Source organism: Muntiacus reevesi, chromosome 4 (genome assembly GCF_963930625.1).
Source record: "Muntiacus reevesi chromosome 4, mMunRee1.1, whole genome shotgun sequence".
Classification (NCBI taxonomy): domain Eukaryota; kingdom Metazoa; phylum Chordata; class Mammalia; order Artiodactyla; family Cervidae; genus Muntiacus; species Muntiacus reevesi.
In genome coordinates, this window is record NC_089252.1 from 25862018 (window position 1) to 25889501 (window position 27484).

The window sequence follows — 27484 nt, forward strand, 5'->3', positions numbered from 1 at the left end:
AAACGCTGCCTACAAGAAACTCACTTCAGACCTAGAGATACATATGCTGAAAGTAAAAGGATGGAAGAAGATATGCCATGTGAATGGAAACCAAAAGAAAACCAGAGTGGCAATCCTTATTTCAGATAAAATAGACTTTAAAATAAAGACTATTATAAGAGACAAAGAAGGGCACTACATAATGATCAAGGCATCGATCCAAGAAGAACACATAACAATTGTAAATATTTATGCACCCAACATAGGAGCACCTCAATACATAAGAAAAACACCAACAGGCATAAGAAGGGAAATCAACAGTAACACAATAATAGAAGGGGACTTTAATACCCCATTTATACCAATGGACAGATCATCAAAACAGAGAATCAATAAGGAAACACAAACCTTAAATGAAACATTAGACCTAATGGAACTAATTGATTTCTTCAGGACTTTCCACCCAAATGCAGACAAATACACTTTATTCTCAAGTGCAGATGGAACATTTTCCAGGATAGACCACATCTTGGTCTACATATAAAGCCTCAGTAAATTTAAGAGAACTGAAATTGTATCAAGTATCTTCTCTTACCACAACCTTATGAGTGAAAGTCACTCATTCATGTCCAACTCTTTGCGACCCCATGGACTGTAGTCCATGGAATTTTCCAGGCCAGAATACTGGAGTGGGTAGCCTTTCTCTTCTCCAGGAGACTAGATATCAACTACAGGAAAAAAAAAAAAAAAAAAAACAGCAAAAAACAAACTCATGGAGATTGAACAATACATTATTAAATAACAAAGAGGTTACTGAAGAAATATTAAAGGAAATAAAAAGATTCCTAGAAACAAATGACAATGAAAACATGATGACCTGACACCTTCACCAACACCCAATACATTCAGCACAAGCAGTTCAAAGGGGGAAGATTATAGTGATACAATCATACCTCAAGAAACAAGAAAAGCATCAAGTAGACAACCTAACTCAGCATCTACAGCAGCTGGAAAAAGAGCAAAAAAACCTGAGAGTCAGCAGAAGGAAATAAATCATAAAGATCAGAGCAGAAATAAATGAGAAAGAAATGAAGAAAACAAAAGTAAAGACTGATAAAACTAAAAGCTAGTTCTTTGAGAAAATAAACAAAATTGACAAAGCACTAACCAGACTCAAGAAAAAAAAGGGAGAAAAATCAAATGAAATTAGAAATGAAAAAGGAAAGGTTACAACACACAACACAGAAATTCAAAGGATCATAAGGGAATATTATGAGAAACTATATAACTAATAAAAGAGAAATCTAGAGGAAATGGACAGATTCTTAGAAAAGTTCAACCTCCCAAGATTGAACCAGAAAGAAATAGGAATTATGAACAACCCAGTTACAAACACTAAAATCAAAACAGTGAGCAAAAATCTCCCCTGAAACAAAAGCTCAGGGCCAGATGATTTCACAGGGCAGTTCTATCAAGCATTTAGAGAAGAGCTAATGCCTATTTTTCTGAAACTCTTCCAAAAAATTGCAGAGGAAGGAATACTTCCAAACTCAATCTACAAGGCCACAATCACCCTGATACCAAAACCAGGCAAGGAAAACATGAAAAAGAGAATTACAGGCCAATATCACTGAATATAGATGCAAAATCCTCAACAAAATTCTATCAAACAGAATTCAACAACACATTATAAAGCTCATACACCATGATCAAGAAACTGCAGCACATGTATAAAATGAAATACTATTCAGCCATAAAAAGGGACACACTTCAGTCAGTTCTAATGAGGTGTATGAACCTAGAAGCTATTATACAGAGTGAAGTAAGTCAGAAAGAGAAATATAAATATCGTATACTGAAGCATATATACGGAATCTAAAAAGATGGCACTGAGGAATTTATTTTCAGGGTGGCAATGGAGAAACAGACATAGAGAACAGGCCAATGGACATGAGGGGAGGGGATGAGGGAGAAAGTGAGATATATGGAGAGAGTAACATGCACATTTACAATACCATATGCAAAACAGGTAGTCAATGGGAATTTGCTGTATGCCTCAGGAAATGCAAGCAAGGGCTCTGTGATAGGCTGAAGGGTGGGCTAGGGAGGGTGATGGGAGGGAGGTTCAGGAGGGAGGGGACATGGGTGTACCTATGGCTGATTCTTGCTGATGTATGACAGAAAAAGTCTGTAAAGGAATTATCCTTCAATTAAAATAGCTTTTAAAAAAAGAAAAAATCATCATGTATTAATAATATGTACATTTTTAACCTCCTATAATATTCAATGAATGTTTTACTTTTACTATTACATATAGCTTTTTAATAGTTGATACATTAGATTGTAAGCTTTAGTTAAGCTATATAATTCAGTGCAGTAGGTACTAATTTTCCACTTCACAGGATCATAAGACTCAGGAAAATTCCCTCAGTTATTCAGTCATGCAACCAAATATTTGGGAAATATGACTTAAACACATATCTTGGGCTTTCTCATTGGACCAAAGTTCTATTCCACATATTATGAGTGGTGCAAAAGAGTCTGTCACCTCTTGATTTAAGTCCTTTCCCTTAAGTTCAACCTTTATAATGTGTACAAAATAATTACTTGATTTCTCTAATCCTTAATCTTTTTATGTATGCAAAATGATGATTTAATTTATGTGAGCCTAACATTATTTCAGTGGTGAACTTGGTACATATGAAAGTACATGGTGCCCAATGCATGCCTACTGAATTGCATATATTAGTCCTTCATATTTCGTAGAAAACTTCATAAAACTATAATTAAAATCTTATAGTTCACCAGATAGTTTGAATTTAAGAAAGAGCTGATTTTTCTCCTTGACTATTTATATGTCTGAAGGCAAGATTCTTGTCTTCATTTGTCTTTGATGCAAGTTGCTGCTCTTTAATACAAACTACACAGACAATATGGATAATCTCTACCCCATCACCACCCAAAATGTAGTCAATGCAATCTGGTTTTACTATTTTAAGATGTGATAAAAGTTAGCAACAATTCAAAGCATAACAAATTTATCATTTAAGTTAGCTGAATTTGGAGATGATATGTTTTATTTTGGGGACTGTTAAATGATTAAATTGGAACATTGCTTATTCTAAAATAAATTATATTTTACTTATTTAATAAATATTCACCCTGGTCATTGGAGAAGGCGATGGCAACCCACTCTAGTACTCTTGCTTGGAAAATCCCATGGACAGAGGAGCCTGGTAGGCTGCAGTCCATGGGGTCGATAAGATTCGGACACAACTGAGCGACTTCACTTTCACTTTTTACTTTCACGCATTGGAGAAGGAAACGGCAACCCACTCCAGTGTTTTTGCCTGGAGAATCCCAGGGATGGAGGAGCCTGGTGGGCTGCTGTCTCTTGGGTTGAACAGAGTCGGATACGACTGAAGCGACTTAGCAGCAGCAACAGCAGCACCCTGGTCATAACTGAGTATTTTTAATTTTATTAATAAAGCCAAATTTTCATAGTTTTAGGGTTTTACAGTATCCTATCCTGTTTGATTTATGATTTACTCTCTTAATTTTGTAACACAGGGAAGTGGAAGAAATATTACCCTCATTATATATATTAATAAACTATATCCCATATAAAGTAAGATATATCTCATGGGGAAATAACTAGTGCATCAACAGTCTAAATTGGAACAAGTTTATTTGGACTTTTAGTTTATTACATCTGAATATTATACGTATAGTATAAAAGTCACTAAGTATGTAAAAAGTTTTCTTCTGAAGCAAAACATTAAGTTTACATTTTTATCTATTTTCCATAATAAATAATTATAAAAATGATGTATACTCTTGCTGTAAAATATTTTTTAAAGTTTCCTAAGTTAAGATAATGTTATATTGAATATAATGGTCTTTGAATTGATAAAATAATCAACTAGCAGCAGTATCAGTAAGTGGCTTATACACCAGACATTTTTGATATTTATATGGCTTTACTGGAGAACTTTAAAAGTATTAGTAACTAAAATATTCATTGATGGTTTATTATAGCTATTCTTTTGGACCCATATACTACTTATTCAAATACAGTGAAAAGAGATATATGATAAAGAGCAGAAAGTAATCATAATTTCCTCTTTTAAGACATGATTAAAAGGGCAATTTGGAAGGTAATAATTAATGTCACTGATAATTGCAATACCGTATGACATGCTGAGACATTCTGTGTCATTTAACACGTTTGAATTTTCAAGGCAAACTTCTAAAAGTGCTTAATTCTTTCTAGGTAGTATGCCTACAATTTAGATAGCAGATTCAATTTTTTGGATGCAATGGGTTGGACATAAATGAATGTTAGATTTACACCAAGCAATACTCTGGGGATATTCTCCAAATCATTCAGTAAGCATTAGATTTTTAATAAGAATATTTTGATTAAAGTCACACTTTAACATATTCATAAGCTTAAAATTATAATAAGACAGAAACTACCTTAAGTAAGTGGTAAAATGTGGGTACAAATACACATGTCTGCTTACATATTGGCAAAAAGTAAGTACCTATATTTACTGGTAGTTCAGCTGGAAAGAATCCACCTGCAATGTGGGAGACCCTGGATCGATTCCTGGGTCAGGCGGTTCCCTAGGTGAAGGGGTAGGCTACCCACTCTAGTATTCTTGGGTTTCCCTAGTGGCTCAGATGATAAAGAATCTGTTTGCAATGCAGAAGACATGGGATGGGAAGATCCCCTGGAAGAGAATGTGTCAACCCACTCCATATTCTTGCCTGGAGAATCCCCATGGACAGAGGAGCCTGGTGGGCTACAGTCCATGAGGTCACAAAGAGTTGGACGTGACTAAGCACAGCACAAATACTTATATTCATTCATTAATTTATATATTACTTTTGAATATCAAGTAACTGATTTGAAAGTAAACTTAGAGTCTAGTGAAGGATATTTATAAGTCAAAACTAAATGACATCACTCAGTAGACATAAATGTTATGATTGAGGTTATTATAGATGCAAAGATGGCAAGAGCAATTAGTAATAGAAAATCTAATTTTATGGGTTCAGAAAACACTTCCATAAAAAGGCAACATGTACATACTGATAGGTAAAGAATAAACACATATTAACCAGGTGGTGGCTCAGTGGTGAAGAAACTGCCTGTCAATGCAGGAGGCACAAAATGTGTGGGTTTGATCCCTGGGTTGAGAAGTTCTCCTGGAGAAGGAAATGGCAACCCACTTTAGTATTCTTGCCTGGAAAATCCCATGGACAGAGGAGCCTAGTGGACTATAGTCCATGAGGTCGCAAAAAGTTGGACATGACTTAGCTACTACACAACAACAAAATAACAACAAACTAGGTAGAGATGGTACTGTCAATGAGGGAAAGTTCTCACTTACCCAAAGGCAGGAGAAAATAGGGCGTTTTGCAAGAACTTCATGTATATTTGTCTGATAATTCATTGGAGGATTGAGAGATCAAGGACTAGATCATGAAGGGCCTGGAGAAACATGAGGAGATTGGACTTTATCCTGAAGGTAATAGAAATGATTGAAGGGATTTATTAGTAATTTATAAACAGATTTGTCTTTTGGTATGGAAATTCTGACTGCAGTGTAGAAAATGAATTAAAGTGACTTTAGAAATAAAACGAAGTATTTATGAATTTATTGCTATGATCCAAAAATGTAATGAATCATAAAGCAAGGCAGGAGAGGTGTAAATGGGAAAAAGTAAATAGATTTGAAAGACAATGAGATATTTATCATAAATCTTATGAGAAAAGAAGATGTATTATTTTACTCTTGCTGCTAAAAATGAATTATCAGAAATGTAGTTGCTGAAAATAACTGAGTACACGCTCAGTCATGTCCAACTCTTTGTGACCCCATGGACTGTAACCTACCAGGCTACTCTGTCCATGGAATTTTCTAGGCACAGATACTGGAGTGGGTTACCATTTCTTACTCCAGGGGGTTTTCCCCATCCAGGGATTGACCCTGCGTCTTCCTGCATCTCCTGCATTGGCAAGCAGATATTTGACCACTGCACCACCTGGGAAGCCCTAAATAACTATCACAAAACTCTTATTTTACATTCTGTACATTAGAGTCAACACAGGTCTTGCTGAACCTAAGGTTAAAAGGCAGCATTATGTTCTTTTCTGGACAGTTTACGGGATAATCCATTTCCTTACTTTTTCTAGCTTATAGAGATAGTCCTGGCTCATGACCCCTTTCTTGAAGCTAGTTTTGTTGCAACTTCTTGAACCAGTTTCCATAACCATATCTCCCTCTCTAACAATGACTAGGCTAGATTACTGAATTTTAAAGACTGGGTTTGATTGGGTTGACCCAAATAGTCTTGGAAAATCTTTTTCTTCCCAGGGTCCTTAACTTTATCACATGTGTATGGTCTTTTTTGTTACTTAAACTAACACATTCACATGTTCTGGAGACTGGGATATAGACATTTTTGAGGATTATTACTCTGCATATCACAGAACAGGAAAGGTCAAAGTGAAATATTCATTTCTGGTCTAGAAAATTCAGAAGAGGAGAATGTAAAAATTTCATTCACTGAGATAGATAAGAGAAATTATGAGCATTAGGCCATTATGACTAAAGTAATGGGGTTAAAAAACTAAAAAGAAGATACAGATTATGAGAGAGGAATATGCTGGTGAATGATAATTGTAATACGAGTAATTGGAAAAAGAAATATATGATTAAGGCCAGATTTGGACAAGAATATATGGAAATATAACCCTTAAAATGTATCCTCTCATATCCACACATATATGAATCACTATTTTTTGTAAAAAATCCTTTGAAAGTTTTGGACTGGGAGTCCCATAATACAGTTTTTTTTTTCCTTTTATGGAGGTAAAATTCACATAATATAAAATGAGAAGTATACGGTTCAGTGGCACTTAGTATATTCGTGATGCTTAGCAAACAGCATTTTAGCTAGTTCCAATTTTATCTGATTCAAAATATTTTTATAACTCTAACATAAAACCTTGTACCCATCATGAAATTATTCTCCATTTCTTCCTACCCTCTGTGCTTAGTCACTCAGTCATGTCTGACTCTTTGTGATCCCATTCACTGTAGCCCGCCAGGCTCCTCTGTCCATGTGGATACTACAGGCAAGAATACTGGAGTGGGTTGCCACCTCCCCAACCCAGGAATCAAACCTAGGTCTCTCTCATTGCAGGTAGATTCTTTCGTGGACTGAGCCACAGGGAAGTCCAAAAATACTGGAGTGGGTAGCCTATCCCTTCTCCAGGGGATCTTCCTGACCTAAGAATCAAACCGGGGTCTCTTGCATTGCAAGTGGATTCTTTACCAGCTGAGCTACCAGGAAGCCCAGATAGCTTCTTACCCTCAATTTCTGAAAATCTACTAATCAGCTTCTTGTCTCCATATAAAATAACATACTTTTATACTTTGTGGTTATATTTTATTTTTATTTCTAAACCTGAATGGACTAGGATAATAGATCTACATGAATAATGGTGGACCACAGTAAATTTTATAAATTTTATCCCAGGGCTAGGTATACATGACTCAGACGGTGACATCAACTCTATAACCAGATTCCAGAGATGTAATATATCACAGATTAGGAAACATGACTGGTGTTGTAGCATATTTTCATAGGCAAGTTATAAAATGACAAAGGGGGAAAATTAGACATTTACCTCTGTGCTATATGTATCAAAGTGAGATGCTTTGTTGTATTTTAGAAAGATTAAAGAAACAAATAAATCAAACAAATAAAATTTCTTTATTAGAAGAAAATAATTAGTCAACTGTACCAATCAGAAGCTCAATCAGTAAGTTAATATATGTGGCAAACAATTCTTTAAGAGAACAGAGTTTATGTTAGAAGTTAGTTGCAACATATTTCATCAATGAATTTACAGTATGTACTTCATTATTTAAGGTGTGAAATTTATTTTCCCTTTCAATATTAAAAAACAAATCTTAGAAAATTTTAACATGAACTTCCCAGTACTTCATAATTTTTTTTCCTCCCCTGTTTAGGCTCAGGTTAAATATTTAGGATTCAAGACTTGGGGTTATACAGGGAAGGTTGTATAGGTCATCAGATGTGAACAGATGACCCACTGGAAAAGTCCCTGATGCTGGTGAAGATTAAGGGCAGAAGGAGAAAAGGGCATCATAGGATGAGATGCCTGGACGGCATTACCAATGCAATAAACATGAACTTGGGCAAACTCCGGGAGATTGTGAGGGACAGGGAGGCCTTGTGTCCTGAAGTCCGTGGGGTCACAAAGAGTTGGACATGACTGGGTGACTGAACACCACAGGGAAGGCAAAGCCAACTATCTAAACACAGAAGATTAAGAGGGTAATCTTTGAAAGTGAGCTCAAAGTTTAGCTTAAGCACCTTCAGTTTTTCTATGTTCCTCTGGACCCTGATTCCCTAACATTTTTTCTTATTTTTCCTGTAGAACTTTGTCCTTAGAAATGATCTCAGATTTATTCCTGTCAATGTCTTAAGAGTGCACAAACATTTAAGGGGAAATTAACAATAGTGTAATTTAAGTTAAAACATTAAACTAATTGGATAAATTTCTAATCTTCAATTGGTTCAGGGAAAATAGACATCTTGAAGGTGCATTTCTAAATGGACCCAGGAAAAAAGTACCCAGGAAACCTACTAGACTAATAAGATATCTTTCTTGATGGTGTAAATCAAATCTGATGGTGATCTATCTCAGTAGTTAATAATTGACAAATAGAATATGCTCTTATTTAATTGTTGCATATCAGTACTTAACACTGGAGAAAAATAAACTATATTTTGAAGTTCCTTGAACATTTATTGAATAAGTAGTTTATGCAGAAAATAAGTTAAGGAAAATAACTTTCTAATGAGAGAAAGTACCTTAAGTATTATATTTGAAGAACAATATAAGAGGTATCTTAAATATAGTTCAAGAATATTACTGGAATTCATAAGAAGTAAATATATATATATCACTGGGTTCTTGAGGAATGCTAAATAGAGTCCATGAGTAGAATCTGGAAGTGGAAAAATGTCAGTCTCTAAAACAGCAATAAACCCAATCAAAACTGTACAACATGGCCCTCAAACAAATTATTGTCTACATTTTCTATATATTCAAAATAAAACTTACATGCATGTTTATTATCAATGAAGCACAGTGGCAAACTTTGAGAGCCACTGGAATCCAGGATCTATGGGTGGTTCAGTGGTTGATGCAACATCATGCAAAATTATACAGCTGAAATGAAACAAATAGTATTAGGAAACTGGGAGGCAAGAAGATTTATATTGTTTCAATATAAACACGTTCCAAAGACTCCTGGCACTGTGAGTAATAGAAGCATTGCTACTTATCCTCATGTTGAGATAGGAACAGATGAAATTAACCAGGGACAGCACATTTGAAAATAAAAAACATGAAGAGAGATTGTTTGGACACTACAAAGAAGCTTCATGTGCACTGATTAAACAATAAGTCCAACACAGAACTATTTCTTCTCTACTAATTATTCTTATCTTCATCCATAGCTCACTATGGCCCACACAGGTCACTGAAATTTCTAACAGATATTTTTTTTATCAACTTCTTTGCAACAGAGAATCCTGCAAATACATTTTCTGAAGTCTCAGCCTGTCACAAGTTTAACTTTAATAAAAAATAATTATATGAAAAATAATGCCTGATATTTGCTGAGTGGATACGTTGTATCACAGTCTTCAAGGCATTTAACCTAGGAAACTCCACTGAAACACTTACAGCAATACTATAAACAAAATGCTACTATTACCTTTATATCCCTTTGATAATTAAAGGAGTTGAGGTTTGTAGATTTGAGATTTGTAGAATTCAATGAAAAAAACTTTTGTACTTCCAGGGCTAGAACACTTTTGTGCCACACATAGATTCACCCCTTCCTCATCAGCTTAGCAACATCCTTTTTCATCAGACTCCAAAACTTATCTCCTTGGATGTAGCACTTCACCTAATCTTTCTTGACTAATACCCCTTCCCACACTCACTGATATTTCACAAAATTAAACAGCCCTCACAGCTTCTGAGCCTTGGTCTTCTAAACGGAAAAGTTTAAGCCCATGTGAAGAGAGTACATTTTTAAAACTCACACGTTGTTTGACTGGGCCAGCCACAGAATCACCAGTCTTCTTGCCTCTTTTCCTCCTCTAAAGTAAAATAAAGCACAACAAAAAGCCTCCATGTGTATCAGCAATGCAAACAGTGAGATGCCAATTACAGAAATACATATGAACTCTGGCCTTGCTAGGGATAAGTGTATGTGATTTTTTGCCTAATCTGCAACACATACATCTAGACACCTCTGGGCAGGCATTAATAAGCATCTTATATAGGAAGAAAGTACTTATTGGAGCAAGTATCTATAAATATTTAGTTTTGCATTGATTGATATTTTTTAAAAATTTCATTTGCCAATAGAGTACCGTTTTGAAGTTTTAGAGAGCAAAAGACCTATTACTTAACTAAGAGCAAATATATCAGCATACTTACAGTTACCATTTTATTAGGTAATACTCATTCAAAGAAGAATTAGATGAATCATACAGGATAAGCTCACATCTCAGTATAAACTTCTTTAGTAAAATCCATCAAGTGATGTAGAGAGATAAAGTTGATTATAAGGAGAATGTTAACTAATATGTCAACAAATAAATGGTTCAAAACGTTTCATAAATACAATCTACTACATAAATATTCATTATTAATATACATTTTATTTAATATTATGTATTATAGGTACCATTTTCCAGCATTCATCTTTGAGTTTGCCATAAAATTCCAAACCAACTTGATTATTTTTGAAAAAAGCAAACTGTAGCCACAAATGGGGGGAAAGAGTCAAGTCTGTTGTTTACTGAACCATGGCTTTAAAATCTAAACAGATTTACTCTCAAATTTTTCAGAAGGCTTTGCTTTAGTTGCAAAACTGAACTGTCTCAATAAACAACAACAAAGCATCTGAATAGAAACTTCAGTGTTCACTATTACACTTAAAACAAATTTAAAAGGGATATAACCTGGCATTTTCACAATGGATTGCTGTTTGGTTCCTACGTTGTGTCCAACTCTTCGCAAGCTCACGGACTGCAGCACGCCAGGCTCCTCGGTCCTCCACTCTCTCCTGGGGTTTGCTCAAATTCATGTCCATTGAATAGGTCATCCTATCCATCTCATTCTCTGCCAGCCCCTTCTTCTTTTGGTTCAATCTTTCCCAGCATCAAGGCCTTTTCTAAATATTCTATCATAAACTCTAGTATAACAATGGACTGCATATTTTACTTGCTTTCAGTTGGTTTTACTAAAGCTTTATAGAAAAATTATATATTATTGAAGCTCCATTCAGGAAAAAAAATGAATCTGGATTGAAACAATAATGACTATGACAACAGAATGTATTAGCAATCTTTTCCCACCCTTATCTTTTTTTATTGTTATTATTAAGTACCTTGGAGCCTCTGTATTGTACATCATTGAAATTTGCAAGCATAGTTCAGATGTGCATGGGGATGTTACCTTTCAGTACATTTCGCTTCAGCTAACTCATTTACTGTTGAGTCTAATTCAGATCCTGATGTAACAACTATCATTTTGGCAAATGCTGTATTCATTAAGAACAAACTTCCTCTCCTCCTTTTGAATTTCCCTATTCTAGACATGTTAATTGGATAGTGATTGTTAATGCAATAGTATGACTACTTCTCTACTATGACCACCGATACCATTTCTATTTTCCTTAGATGGTTAACTTCCAGTTGTAAAGTGCATACATCCCTCATTACTGCTTACTCTTCACAACAAACCCAGTTAAACAGGCAAATAAATATGACTTTCTCTTTATTAAAAAAAGAATTTGATGCAGAAATAGAAAATTTCAGTTCCTTCATTAATATCACACAGTTCAATTCAACTAAAATGAGTGGGTATTTTGAAAACTGTGATAATTACTGACAAGGAAATGATTTCTATGCGTGTGCTAAGTAGTAAAGTAGAAATATGCAAAGGATACTAGAGGAAGCACATTGAGGGCTTGAAAAGCCAGAACTTCACCCTATGTCTTCTCTTACTGTAGACTTCTTTTTTCACCATGTTTTATGTTCCTCTTCACCCATAAGAATATGAATAAAGTGATGAGGATCCAGTGCTTTCTTTGAAGGAAGAGGGCACAGCAGTGGTCAATGCACTGGGCCAGAGACTGTGGAGACTGAGACCCTGGTCTAACTCTTTACTGGGTGGTATTGGGCAGACGGTTTTGATGCTTCTTTGGAACTGTTTCCTCATCTGTAATGCCAAGGCTCTGAATGACATAGGTACTTGCAGTTTAAAAATCTGACCATTTACTCTCTGGACCTGATCACTATTAACTCCCTTCCCTTGCATCCCATCCCTGATGGTCAGCTTGGCACTTGGGAGTACAGCGGGAGTACAGTAAGCAAGGAAACTAAAGTCACTCCCTACTTTATCACAGCTCTGTTCAGAGTGCTGATCCTGTCCTTTATTCTTGGAGAGGCTTCCATGATTTTTTCCTCACTCTTCAGCTTTCTCTCCCATATTTACCCATCAGTAACAATGAGCAAGGATAAGGGATTCTGATACCAGTGCATCTGGAGGAAGCAGTTTTAGCAAGTAAGTTTAGAAACTGATGTTCCCACATATTTCCTGCCCTAGGAGAGCTTTTTGATTTGCTGTTGCTCAGTTGGTCCAGCTCTTTGTGACCCCATGGACTGCAGAATGCCAGATTCCTCTGTCCCACTATCTTCAGGAGTTTGCTCAAATTCATGTCCAGTGAGTTGGTGATGATATCTAACCATCTTATCCTCTGCTGCCCCCTTCTCCTTTTACCTTCAATCTTTCCCAGCAACAGGGTATTTTCCAATGAGTTGGTGCTTTGCATCAGGTGGCCAAGATATTGGAGCTTCAGTATCAGTCCGAACAATGAATATTCAGGGTTGATTTCCTTTAAGATTGAATGGTTTGATCTCCCTGCTACTGGAGGGATTCTCAAGAGTCTTTTCTAGCATCACAATCCTAGCTCTGTGATTGTAAAGAGGAAAAGTTAAAATTTTACATAAGCTCCTGCTTGTTCTGCCTCTGTAACTCAGCTTGCTCCTTGCAAAGTCTGGATCACATAGTCATGTAGCCTCAGAAAGTGGGGACTTACAATCCTAGGAACTGGAGCTTGTCTCACTTACCTTTGTCCTGCGCTGTGCAATCGCCCAGCCTCTGCTTAATCATGTCTGTCCGTGTAACGGTCAGGCATCATTCTCCCCGTCTTGACTGCTGTCCCTGCACGCGAAACCCCTTAGTTTAAACCATCCTATTAACAGCCAGCGTTACCCACTATAGTCTGTCTATAAAAAGCCTGGAACCCTTTGTTCGGGGCTCAGAACTTGGAGTGTTAATTCCTCTGGGGTCAGCAGCATAGTAAACCTGAGTTATCCAGCTCTCAGCCTGTGTCCTTGGTTTCTTGATTACTGATTTCTGCAACAATTGAAAAGTTACAGATTGCCTTGAGGAAGTCCTTGATAGGGGAAAAGGGTTCCTTTACATACATAAATGTGGTGAGCTTATCATCTAAACATAAGAGTATCTTCTTACCACCAAAAACCAGATCTCATGTTCCACCACACCCCCTTGAATAAGGTAAAGCTCTCTAATAGCAGGCATATATTTTTGCAAATTCTCTGTTCACGTTCTCATTTACAAAAAAATAGGAGATTAGATTGAATTTATGCTGATATTTCTTCTGGACTCAGCTTTCTGGGAATTTATCTGATACAAGAGCATTCCTTATAATATAAGAAATCAAATATATGCCATGTGTATAGTGATGCTTCTTTTATACCTCCATTTAGAAAGCCATTCATATTATTTACTTTTTGTGTTTTTTACTGATACACATTTTATTTTAGTGTCAGGTTTCAGCCTGTTGAAATGATATTAACTCATATCCAGTTCATTTTTTTATTTTCATGGTTGTCCTCCCTTGGGCCCAGCGGGAAAAAACAACAACAACAACCCTCAATCTATAGACATTCCTCAAATCATCTAACAGTTCTGCCTCATCTTCTAAAACATGGCTGTTATTACCCCTCCGCTCTGCGTTTTGTTTCTAGTTTAAAATTGGATTGGTGAGAGCATGCCTCAGGCACCGAAAGACAATTATTTCTCTATGTTATGCTCACACAATATTTTTCAGAAATTCCTTTTACAGACACATGAACTCCTAGCATTTTAAATGCTACAAAAGCCATTGTGAAATTGTCACTGACGTGATTTTAACATAGGGAGTGCAAATAAGCAGGACTCCGTGGGGCTTCTGGGCCCTGAAGCCTTTCTGTCTCCTGTTTCTTATAGGAAACTGACTCCAGACTCCATGACCTTCCCTGAGTTCCAAAGGGCAGATTTGAATGGTTGTTAGTCCAAGAAGGGAAGCTATGCAAAGACAGGAAACCAAAGTGCAGCCTTGGGGCAGGATCCTGGTATTACCTAAGGGGATACTTATAACAATGACTTTAAACTCTTTAAGAGAGCTGAGCACTGAAGAATTGATGCTTTTGACTGTGGTGCTGAAGACTCTTGAGAGTCCCTTGGACTGCAAGGAGATCAAAGCAGTCCATCTTAAAGGAAATCGGTCCTGAATATTCATTGGAAGGACTGATGCTAAAGCTGAAGCTCCAATACTTTGGCCACCTGATGTGAAGAACTGACTCATTAGAAAAGACCCTGATGCTGGGAAGGATTGAATGCAGGAGGAGAAGGGGACAGCAGAGCATGAGATGGTTATGGATGGCACCACCGATTATGGGAATGAGTTTGAGCAAGCTCTGGGAGTTGGTGATGGACAGGGAAGTCTGGTGTGCTGCAGTTCATGGACATCATAAAAAAATTGGACATGACTGAAGGACTGAACTGAACTGAAGCTCTTTAAGAAGTCAGCATTCTTCATACCCAGAGGAAAACTACCTGAGGTTACATTAAAGTAACCAAAGAAGTTCATCAAGAAGATTACCTGAGACCAGAACAAAGGAGTGCAGGCACACACACACCATAATCTTATACCACCCTTGAATCAGTGCTATAAAACTCCTCATCAAATCCTTCCAGGTTGGAGCAGTTTTTTGGGGCAGGAGGATGTGTCCCCCTTTTGTCTGGCAAAGCAATAAAGTTATTCTCCTCCATTCCACCCAAAACTCTTGTCTGTGAGATCAGATTTAGCACTGGTGCACAGAGGCTGAGCTTTAGCATCAGGATTACTAAACATTTTTGTGAGAAATGCTGATAAAGTCAGTATGCGCTAGAAATTGGAACTGGGATATATGTTTCTAATGTAACAATCATGTGAAGCAGGTATTATCCAAGCGGTCTGAAGAGACTGCAAGAATAAGGTCAAAATATTCGCTTTTATGTGCACAAGCACACCTATTCCCTGCCCTATTGTGTCTCCCCCAGGCCCCATTTATTTGGGGGTATCTTGGCCGCCGAGTTTGGTGGTCTAGTCTCTAAGTCGTGTCCGACTCCTGCAACCCCATGAAATGTAGCCTGCCAGGCTCCTCTGTCCATGGAATTCTCCAGGCAAGAACATTGGAGTGGGTTGCCATTTCCTTCTCCAGGGACCAAGTTTAGCAGCCTTTGTTTGAGTATCACTGGAGAAAAACATGGATGTTCATCCTTATGTTAAAAAAAAAAAAAAAAATAGAAAAAATCAGTCCTCAGGGCCCATTTTCTCGAGATTTAACAACACAATAGCAACAAAGGATAACCAAATTTATTGGGCTTAGAATCAAAATAACCTGTTTGAATCCTAGTTTTCCATGAGTTTAGGCAATTTTCAAAACCTCAAAGTTCAGATTCCTACACTTTGGAATTAAAAAAAATGAATATTTACCTAAGAAAGAATTTTCAAATAATCTCATCAAGTTATTATGTGAAAATGCAAATCAGAGCATATATTCATTGAACAAATATGTACATGTAATTTTCTTTGGTCTAGGCACTGTTGTTTGTGTTTTACCTACGCTATATTTCTCTCATTTACAGATGAGAAAGTTTAGGAGCAAGTTCAGGTAACTGAGTTCTCAAAGCTCATAAGTGGGACATCATGATTCAAAAGGGTTTCCCAGGTGGTATTGCAGTGAAAAGGAAAAAAAAAAAAAAGACGAATAAGTTTTTCTCTTTCCCTTTCCTGAGAACAAAGGCGACAAAGTGAACAGTGAGCAGACCTGAATATTCTTTTTTTTTTTAACCTTAACTATTTCTAACTCTGAATGCTTGTAACTAAATTTGCTTTTCTGCCCCCTAAATCTGAAGGAGCTACAATTCATATTTTTCCTTTGACTCTCTGCTGAATACATCCTATATCTGGTGTTTACCCTTACAACACCCTTCCCCTTGTAGTTACATATCAGAAAGAAGGCTGCAGAGCCATCAAACTGCCAGATTGATTTACTGGGTTACTGATGCCAGTCCATGACTGTCTGAAATAACGCAAGAGGAAGAAATCAAGATCCTGTCACCTTTATTCCTCATCAATGACTCCTGACTGCGAGCCCTTCCTTAAATAAGCCCCTAAACTCATGGAGGCAATGCACAGCTCTTGAGGCATGAGCTTATTGCCTTTCCCTCTCCACTGGCTAGAACTAAAGCCACCTTTCTGTTTCTTTCAAACTCTCTACATTTTTTTTATTTGGCCTTGATGGGCAAAGAAGGCCAAAATTTTGGCCAGCAACAGTGGCACAAGTGGTAAAGTATCTGCCTACCAATTCAGGAGACCTAAGAGACAGGGGTTTGATCTCTGGGTTGGGAAGATCTCCAGGAGGAGGGCATGGAAAACCACTCAAGTGTTCTTGCCTGGAGAATCCCATGGACAGAGGAGCCTAGTGGGCCAGAGTCACACATATTTTTGTAAATATGAGGAGAACATCAGGCCTACCTTATTCTTTCTGATTAACACTAAATCCTATGCCTGGGTACTAGAAGACATTATAACATGGTTTCAATGATTACTAGAAAGTTGTAAACTCAAAAATCTTTGGTCATGTGATATATACTAAAAATCTCAAAAAGAGGCAAAATTAGTTTATCCAAAGAGTCGGAGAGAACTGAACAGCTGTGGTGTGGTGAAGACATTTCCTGGTCAATTAAACCATGGATTTTGGCCAGCCTCAGGACCTTAATTTTCATACTTTCATAAAGTCTATTTTTAGTTTCCTTCTTAGTTTTATAAGAATGAAATATTTCAATTTTCAGAATAATAATGAACACATAGTTAATTAAAAGTGACTATGTCCAATGCTTAACAAATTATACCGTTATTGAAACAAAAACTCTAAAATGAAAGTGAACGTGAAGTCGCTCAGTCGTGTCCTATTCTTTCCGACTCTATGGACTGTAGCCCACCACGCTCCTCCATCCATGGGATTTTCCAAGCAAGAGTACTGGAGTGGGTTGCCATTTCCTTCTCCAGAGGATCCAACCCAGGGATCAAACCCAGGTCTCCTGCATTGCAGGCAGACGCTTTACCATCTAGGCCACAGGGAAGTCAACAGGTTTGAGACGACAGGTTTGATTTCACTTTGGTTTTGGCCTAAAAATATGCTTCTTTGACAAAGTTTTCTCAGTTATTCTTTTTTTTTCCTACTGAAGTTGAGGAAAAAAAGAAAACCTTTATCCTTTTGAAAAGCGTACCTTTTTTTAAAAAAAGAATTTCAACAGCTGCTCATAAAATTATGTAAACAGATTTTTGTAGGGCAGTCCATAATTCTACATAGTTTTCCTTGAACGCATTTAATTTATGAGCACCATAAGACATGAAATATCTGAACTAAATTCATAGCTAGAGGTGGCATATTTCATTTAATTAGGAACAAGAGAGATATTAACCTTTGCAACTGATATTTTGCTTATAGATTAAAAAATGCCTGAAGATAAATTAAGCAAGGATGGAGGAGAATGAGATGCAAGAATTTACAAATGGCTGGTGAATGGATTGCCTTTCTGGAGTACATTATTTAGTTAACTTTTAAGACAACATTTTCAGATAGCATCTGTTGTCCTGGTAACCTTTTCAATAAATGTATCTAATCGGAACATCTCACAAAGATATAGAAGATGCTCAGAGAACAGATTTCAGGCTTCTCAGTTCCAGTTCTGTTTATGTGAGCTATGAAATAAAGACAGAAAATTTACTACATAACAAAATGTCCAAAGCAGGCTGATGTGAATATCTGAGGCATGTTGAAAGCAATTTATGTCCCTTCATTAATATTTACTTAATTAATAACATTACCTAGTAGGTAAAACTGTCTTTAGAAAATGAGAAAAATCTAAAATTATTAGTGAAAATTTGAGGGTAAATTGTTCCTAAAGCATTCATTTATTCAGTTCTCCCCAGGATTGAGCTTTTAGTCTTTTCTGTATATGATTTGACTTAGTCTCTTAAGAACTCTATGAAGTGGGTAGTAATATCTATATTATGCCTACTTTTTAAAGAGAAAACACTGTCGCAATGTGCAAAGATGATACAACTAGTAAGGCACAGAGAATAGGGATCCTGACTCAGACAGTGTGACTCTTTTAACTATGAGGATATTCATTCTCTTCAGTTCTGCATCATTTAAAATAATGATGCTTTCAAGGTTGCTTCCATGTCATGGCTATTATAAACAGTGCTGCGATGAACACTGGGGTGCATGTGTCTCTTTCAGATCTGGTTTCCTCAGTGTGTATGCCCAGAAGTGGGATTGCTGGGTCATATGGCAGCTTTATTTCCAGTTTTTAAAGAAATCTCCACACTGTTCTCCATAGCGGCTGTACTAGTTTGCGTTCCCACCAACAGTGTAAGAGGGTTCCCTTTTCTCCACACCCTCTCCAGCATTTATTGCTTGTAGACTTCTAGATGCCCATCAGCAGACGAATGGATAAGGAAGCTGTGGTACATATACATCATGGAATATTACTCAGCCATTAAAAAGAATTCATTTGAATCAGTTCTAATGAGATGGATCAAACGGGAGCCCATTATACTGAGTGAAGTAAGCCAGAAAGATAAAGACCAATACAATATACTAACACATATATATGCAATTTAGAAAGATGGTAATGATAACCCTATTTGCAAAACAGAAAAAGAGACACAGATGTACAAAACAGACTTTTGGACTCCGTGGGAGAAGGCGAGGGTGGGATGTTTTGAGAGAATAGCATCGAAACATGTATATTATCAAGGGTGAAACAGATCACCAACCCAGGTTGGATGCATGAGACAAGTGCTTGGGGCTGGTGCACTGGGAATACCAAGAGGGATGGGATGGGGAGGGGAGGTGAGAGGGGGGATCAGGATGGGGAACACATGTAAATCCATGGCTGATTCATGTCAATGTATGACAAAAACCACTACAATACTGTAAAGTAATTAGCCTCCAACTAATAAAAATAAATGAAAAAAATAAAATAATGATTCTTTCTTGGATATTCACATACATTCAATCTTCCCTTAGAATGCTTCACATTACCATTTCAGTTCAGTTCAGTTCAGTCGCTCAGTCGTGTCTGACTCTTTGCGACCCCATGTCCATTGAGTTGGTGATGCCAACCAGTCATCTCATCCTCTGTCGTCCCCTTCTCCTCTTGCCTCCAATCCCTCCCAGCATCAGGGTCTTTTCCAATGAGTCAACTCTTCGCATGAGGTGGCCAAAGTATTGGAGTTTCAGTTTCAGCATCCGTCCTTCCAATGAACACCCAGGACTGATCTCCTTTAGGATGAACTGATTGGACCTTCTTAAAGTCCAAGGGACTCTCAATAGTCTTCTCCAACACCACAGTTCAAAAGCATCAATTCTTTGGTGCTCAGCTTTCTTCACTGTCCAATTCTCACATCCATACATGACCACTGGAAAAACCATAGCTTTGACTAGATGGACCTTTGTTGGCAAAGTAATGTCTCTGCTTTTTAATATGCTGTCTAGCTTGGTCATAGCTTTCCTTCCAAGGAGAATGTGCCTTTTAATTTCAAGGCTGCAATCACCACCTGCAGTGATTTTGGAGCCCCAAAAAACAAAGTCTGACACTGTTTCCACTGTTTCCCAATCTATTTCCCATGAAGTGATGGGATCGGATGCCATGATCTTAGTTTTCTGAATGTTGAGCTTTAAGCCAACTTTTTCACTCTTCTCTTTCACTTTCATCAAGAGGCTTTTTAGTTCCTCTTCACTTTCTGCCATTAGGGTGGTGTTGTCTGCATATCTGAGGTTACTGATATTTCTCCCAGCAGTCTTGATTCCAGCTTGTGCTTCTTCCAGCCCAGCATTTCTCATATTACCAAAACTATCTTAATCTCAGTGTATGATTTTGCAGTTAGGTAATTCACTAAAAAGTAAAGCCATAAGGTTAAGGGACAATCATATTTATCAGTAATCAGAATAAGAGTGAATTGATAGAAAAGAGAGAGAGAGAGAGAAAGCACACACTTTACAGTTTTTATACTTACTTGCAAAAACTTAGAAAATTGATAATATTTTTTGTGGGAATTTTGGTACATACAAACATTTGTGTACCTATCAGGAATATAAACAGGTGCAGCCATTTTAGCAAGAAATATGATAAAAGTCAAATTAAAAATAAAATATTATACATTATCTTATGAATAAGAAATTCCATTATATACACATATATATATTTATATATCACTTACATAAATCTATTAACTGCTGTACACATTAAATATTCCTTGCAATAATGTTTGTGGTACATATTAAGTATATGGTAGAAATCTAGTTACCTATCATTGGGAAAGACACTGGGAAAAATGTAGAGGAAAACATCACACTGTATCATTAAGTTAAAAGTAACTGGCCAGATATAGTTTAGTCTCATGAACTGACCTTTAAAAATATGTCTCAATGAAATAAAGAAAAAAACTGATACAGTAAAAATTACCTTAAGGTATGTTAATAAAACAATTGTTACTAAGTTCATTTTACATGAACAAATTAATCTACCTAATGAGAAATAGATGGGAGAATTATTTGTAAATAAAATCAAATTAATAGTCAAGAGAAGGTCCATCTGGCTGCTTATGATATTGTTACAAGAACAGAGGACTATGATTAACTCAATCTTCTGCACTGTGGTCTAACTGGATTGGGCAGTTAGAATGGAGAGGTAGGATATGATTAATTCTTTATTCAGAACTCTCCCTTACATTCACATATTCTAGCATGCTATTCATTTCAGGCTAGTCTACATGCATCACAACCAATTGCCCTAAGGAAAATAAGTTTTCATTTTAGAATTAGTAAAAGGAGTACTTTTACTTTCACATGAATTTGGATTGTTGTTTCCTATATCATTTGAACCCCAAAATGCATTTTAATTCACTGGACAGATGGTGTTTTTGTATGGGACTATCTGATGGGTTAAATACAAGAGAATTTCTGAGCCTTATCTCCTTAGGGGATCCATCGTTTTGCTTCTCTGTTTAGTTTGTTAATGATCTGCTTACTATCTGGTTTGGCATGAACATAGTTCTTCATACAGGCAACCATATTGTTTCACAACAGATTGTCTAATATTTTCAAGACAAATTCCAACAAGGAACTTTTGGATTTGGGGGATTGACCTTTATATTCAAAACTGAATTTACTATAATTATGCTGTTCTTTTAATGAGTTTTGAAAGGGTTTCCTCCTACTTCAGTTTGCTCTTATAGAAAACAGTTCATTAACGGCATTTAACTTCCTACTTTTGGAGCACGATCATGATTCTATATAATCACACACGTTTGGAGTATTAGCAGGTATCACTTAAACATAAAAATTCCTTTACCATTTCTGCTACTCTAAATTGTTTTGCTACTCTAACTGTCTAGAATCAAATATTCTAGACGGATAGAAAGGATGTACCAGTTTTCAGAAGTTCTAAAATTATTTTATTTACAGGCTCAGAAATGTAAGAGAAAAGCAAATTTATCTTTCAAATGTGATTCTCTTCATTTTTTTCTATAAAACTTAATTTCTTCTTCTAATTACCTTGCCTTTGTTAACTAGATAATCTATCTACTTTTTCCTCAGCTTTTAAAAGATTGTTTTTCTAAAGTCTGTGCCTGCTATTGAGCAGGATACCTTCAATTTTATCAACATTATTACAGTCCACTTCTTGCCCTCCAAAATTTTGAATAGGTGTGCCACTCCCAGAATCAAACTCTTCATTTCTTCTGGTTCCCTCACACTTACTTAAATAGTTGTTGAACGTCACACATTATTCTCTTCATTATCCCAGTTCTGACTACAGTTTATACGCATCCAGAAAGGACCACATCAGTTCAGTTCAGTTCAGTTGCTCAGTGGTGTCCACCTCTTTGCGACCCCATGGACTGCAGCACGCCAGGCTTCCCTGTCCATCACCAACTCCCAGAGCTTGCTCAAACTCATGTCCATCAAGTCGGTGATGCCACCCAGTTATCTCGTCCTCTGTCATCCCCTTCTCCTGCCTTCAATCTTTCTCAGCATCAGGGTCTTTTCCAATGAGTCAGCTCTTCGCATCAAGTGGCCAAAGTATAGGAGCTTCAGCTTCAGCATCAGATTAAAACTTTGAGAACCCCTTTCATTTTTGTCATGTTTTGCTCACTAGTCTGCAATACAGAATCTTTTTTTTATCACTCAAATCACTGGTTACATATACAAACACATGTACATATAGAGAGAATACGTTATATACACACATTTAAGTTTTAACATATTTCTAAAAAGCATGTATGCTCAAAGAATAATTTGGAAAACATAGACTGCACAATGAGGATTTCTTCAAAAAATTTCAAATTCAAGTATAAATATAACAACTATTAACATTTTAATGCCTATATTTTTGATAGTAGAAGCTTAGTTCTTTTCCTGAGCATACAGAAAAGGCATCAAAATGTACTACTGTACAAGTATATTTTAAAAGGAAACTTAATTAATCTAAATGAGTCTAACAGATATTTCTAAATGCATTGGAAATGTTCTTGGGGCTGATAAAGTCTGTGTAAACTAAGTTATCAAGATAAGTTTTGTTTACACAGGTTGAGAGGTATTATCAACAACTTCCTATAAAACTTGCAACATTCTATGAGAATGATTCAAAAAATCCACAAGTGTACTGTTAAATTGTTATTATAAATCCACTGAATTGAAAGGGGGCAAAGTTGAAGTGACCAGAATATTTTCATGTGTCTTAGAATATGTTCTTGTACTCTGATTTTTTAAAATGCATGTGTTAATATGTAATTGTGTGATAGAGCAGATAGTCTATTTAATGTGAACTGTTCTTTCACCTCTATATTTTGTATCTTTCATTCTCTGTTCCTTCTGTATCCAGACGTCTCAAAACTCCCCTATTCTCAACTTTTTCTTAAAATAAATCTGTGAAGAAATAATTTTCCTATTAGTAAAAAGCTTGATTGCTTTTTAATTATCAGTTTTATTTTCATTCTTTATTCCTTATGTACACATGAAAATTTTTAATAGGGGAAGATAGCAAGCCATGAAATTTTGACCTGTTACAATGTTACATGTTCTGTCTTCAATCATTTTCTGAGTGATGCTCAGTAATCCTCTTACTCAACTACATGAACTTCTCATAATCCTTATTCCCAGCAGCCATGCTCCCTGCAAACTCAAAATCATATCTACCTTTGCCATCCTCAGAAATAAGAACTCTATTTACTGAAGACTGAAGTCAATTTTACCTTCTTCTTCCTAATATAAACAGTTTGTGTCTGTGCTTGTGTGTGTGTGTTTGTGTATGTATTATTATTTCCATCCTTTCCTCAAATGTCTACAAAGTGCATATCTGGTCCTCCCTAAATTGCCTCCTACCTGCCTTTTTATGAAGTTCCTTGTGCTTTATCCTTAAAGATTATAAGTGGCTTGGTTGAGATGTGAAATGAAGCTGAAAGGCCAAGGAGCTCTCAGAAATGAAGCTAAATAGATACTGTTTTATGGCAAATGGGAAGGAGAGTTTTCACTTCGTTGCCATGTTTATGGTGGGAAAATTGAAGATCCATCTTGCTAATAGAACCACATCCTTCTTCCTTGACTGTCTCTTGGTTGGCAAGATTAGGTCTCTATCCACACTCTTCTTTGCATTATTTCTGTCACCTAATCATCCCATTTTGCAGTAAAATCTTTCTTTCTCTATTTAGTATAATATTCTGTCTTTACTGCTTGTAAGCATACTTGGCTACTTCTAGAGTTTGCAAAAGTTCATTCCTTTTTATCTTCCTTCCCTTTAATGATTTTTCTCATTATTTTAGTAATCAATACCAACAGCTCTATTTGCCAACTTTGTTTTGTACAGATAATTGCATAAATAAACGCATTTGGAAGTCGATGAAATTATCCTTAATCCAAAAAAAAGGGGAGGGGGATCATCTTGACTTTTAATTTTCTGCAGCATTTGAAAATCTAAACAAATCAATTTGTACTTATTTGATATTCTTCTCCATCAATGTTAAACTTTAAAATTCGGCAAGAACTTAATAAGTTAATCACTTTTACCCCTTTACAATGTTAACACTATTTTTCTCAATCTTTGTGTGAAAACTCCAATATCAAGCTTGTGATAGTATATTCATTATTTTCAAGGCAAAGTGCATTTTGGGGCAGCATTACTTATTCCAATACCAGGCTTCACACTGACCAAAATCAATGTCATAAATTTCTTACTTCTCCCAGGACAATATACATTTCCATTAATATTTGGAACAATGATCACTGTATCCTTCTCAATGCCATCAGTATAGCTATTCTTTAGGCAAACTGATATAGTTTTCTCAAAAATTATTCACTTGACATTTTCCAGCCATCTCACTCTCATAATAGCCATCTTCTTAACGTTTAATATCCTTTTTATAATGTGGTGTCTAAAATTAAACTCAGGACTTTCAGTTATAATATGAATATAGCAGAACTGAACTCTTCTCCCCTTTTACTTCCAGTCTACACAGTGATGGCAGCATTCTGCTGTTGCAATTCCTGGATTTCAACATTTTGTGTTGTCTTTTTAACTCTCCCAAACCAGTTATCTTATTTAAAATTTCCATGTGTAACTAACTGACATCAATGGTGACTTCCTGATTCTGATTTATACAAAAGCAAAACAATTGCACACATTCAATAAATCCTTAAAATAAATGGTAAAAGGAGAAATCAACAGAAATGACACACCCAAACTTGAATAACAGCAAAGGGAAGAAAGCACAAAAGAGAGAAGGAAAGAAGAATCAATAAATCTGAGTGTTTGAAGGTAGGAATAAAGGACATAAGAAAAAAGGAGGAAATTTTTATGTTGATAACTTAGACAATGGAGCCCAATATACCAATTTTGGAGCAATAGGTGCAGCTTGCATCTGGAACTTATGGGAATGAAAGTCACTCAGTCGTGTCTGACTCTGCGACCCCATGAACTCTAGCCCACCATATTCCTCTGTTCACGGGACTCTCCAGACAAGAATACTGCAGTGGGTTGCCCATGTCCTCCTCCAAGGGATCTTCCCCACCCAGGGATCCAACCTGCTCTCTCACATCCAATGCATTGGCAATTGGGTTCTTTACCACTAACGCCACTTGGGAAATCCCATATGAGAATGAGAAGGTAGTAAAAAAATTCAAGTAAAAACTGTGAGTAGACAGTTGCCAACCATGTCACAATTAGAAAGACAATTGAGATTCAGTCACATAAAATTAATGGGCAATCTAAGATATTTTGTAGGGCAAAACATAAAGCATTGAGAATGAATCTTGGAAAAAGTCAGTGGTATTCATGGGGAAAGAAAAAAGAAGAGCTGCTGAAAAATGATACACTAAGGGGTGAGCACATCTTTACAGTTTACAAAACACTAATAGATGCAGATGCTTATTCTGCCTTTACAGAAACCCAGTTAAGTTGGCAGGACAGATGGCAACAGTGCTTGTTTATAAGCAAGGAGAGAAAGTGGGAGAATAAGAAAAATAACAGCAACAATGGAAATGAACAGCAGGCGGAAATAGGATAGGACATAATCAAGGAGCAGGAGGGTAAAAAATTTGTTTAAATAGTATACTGGGAATGGATTGAGATGCTAAAGTGTTAACATTACTTCTGAGCTACTGGAGTTAGTTCTTTTAACAATAACATATCTAAAAAGAATATTAACAGATAAGGAAGGGATGATTAGGATGATGAATTCCTGGGAAAATGCCACATTGGTAATGACTGGTTTCAGAATGTGTGGTAAGGAGGGAGATAAATATTTCCAAGTTACATTATGGATGAAATTAGGAGCTAAAATTAATATATAGGCATACAATAGCTGCAATGTATGAGACTCAGCTTCCATCCCTGGGTTGGGAACATCCCTGGAGGAGAGTATGGCAACCCACGCCAGTATTCTTGCCTGGAGAACCCATGGATGGAGGAGTCTGGCGGGCTATAGTTCTAAGAGTCACAAAGAGTCAGATGCAATTGGAGCAACTGAGCACTCAGGCATGTACAATACTTTGCATAACAGTGTATGCCTACAAGGTCTGTTTGATCAGGATCCAGATAACTTAGCAGTGCCCAGTGGAACTGAAATCACCAAGGAGACAGTAACTTCTGAAGTCACTGACTAAAGCAGAGGAAAAGGGGGAGGAATTTCTCAGTTAACATGGTACTTTCAACGTCCATTCTCCTGCCAGGAAAGTCACTGGCCAAGCCTAGCTGGAAGTCAAGAGTTAGGGAGGTTGAGAAACACACAGGCTGAAGAGGTGGAACTCCTGAAATAATTAGCAGAATAGATGAAAGAAAGGGAATGCATCTGAAACAAATGACAGATGCTCCTATGGTATCTCATTTAATCCTACTGCAATATCAGGAGGAAGGTATTATTTCCATTTTATTGGAAAGGAAGGCTGAACAAGCTGTCTCATTGTTTCTCACTACATGTTCTGGGATACTGCATATATTACATTAAAATTCAATAAATATTTATTATTTCAAAACTGTTATCTTGACTTATAGCACTATTTCAATATTTATTAGTTTCCTTTTATGTTTCAGAACATGTTGGAGACATAATTTCCACTCCAAATATCCCATTGTTCTTTTCCAATAAGAACCAATGATTAAATAAACATAAATTTTTGTAAAATGCAAAATTGGTATCCAAATTGTAATTATTTATATTATGTACATTCTATATTAATTGGGTTTTATTTAATTTAGTAATTAATTCTGCATTCTCAGAAAAAATATGTATCTGAGAGAAAATTATATTGAACTTCATATATTTAGTCAGTGGCATGTTTTCTGTCTTGGTCTTGATTTATAAGTTCAAATTTTTAAGTTTCATCCTTCATTGAGATGAATTGTTTAAAGTATGTGAAATAATTTATACCTCTGCTAATGAAGTTTTAGAATGTGGGTGGGGAAATTAAA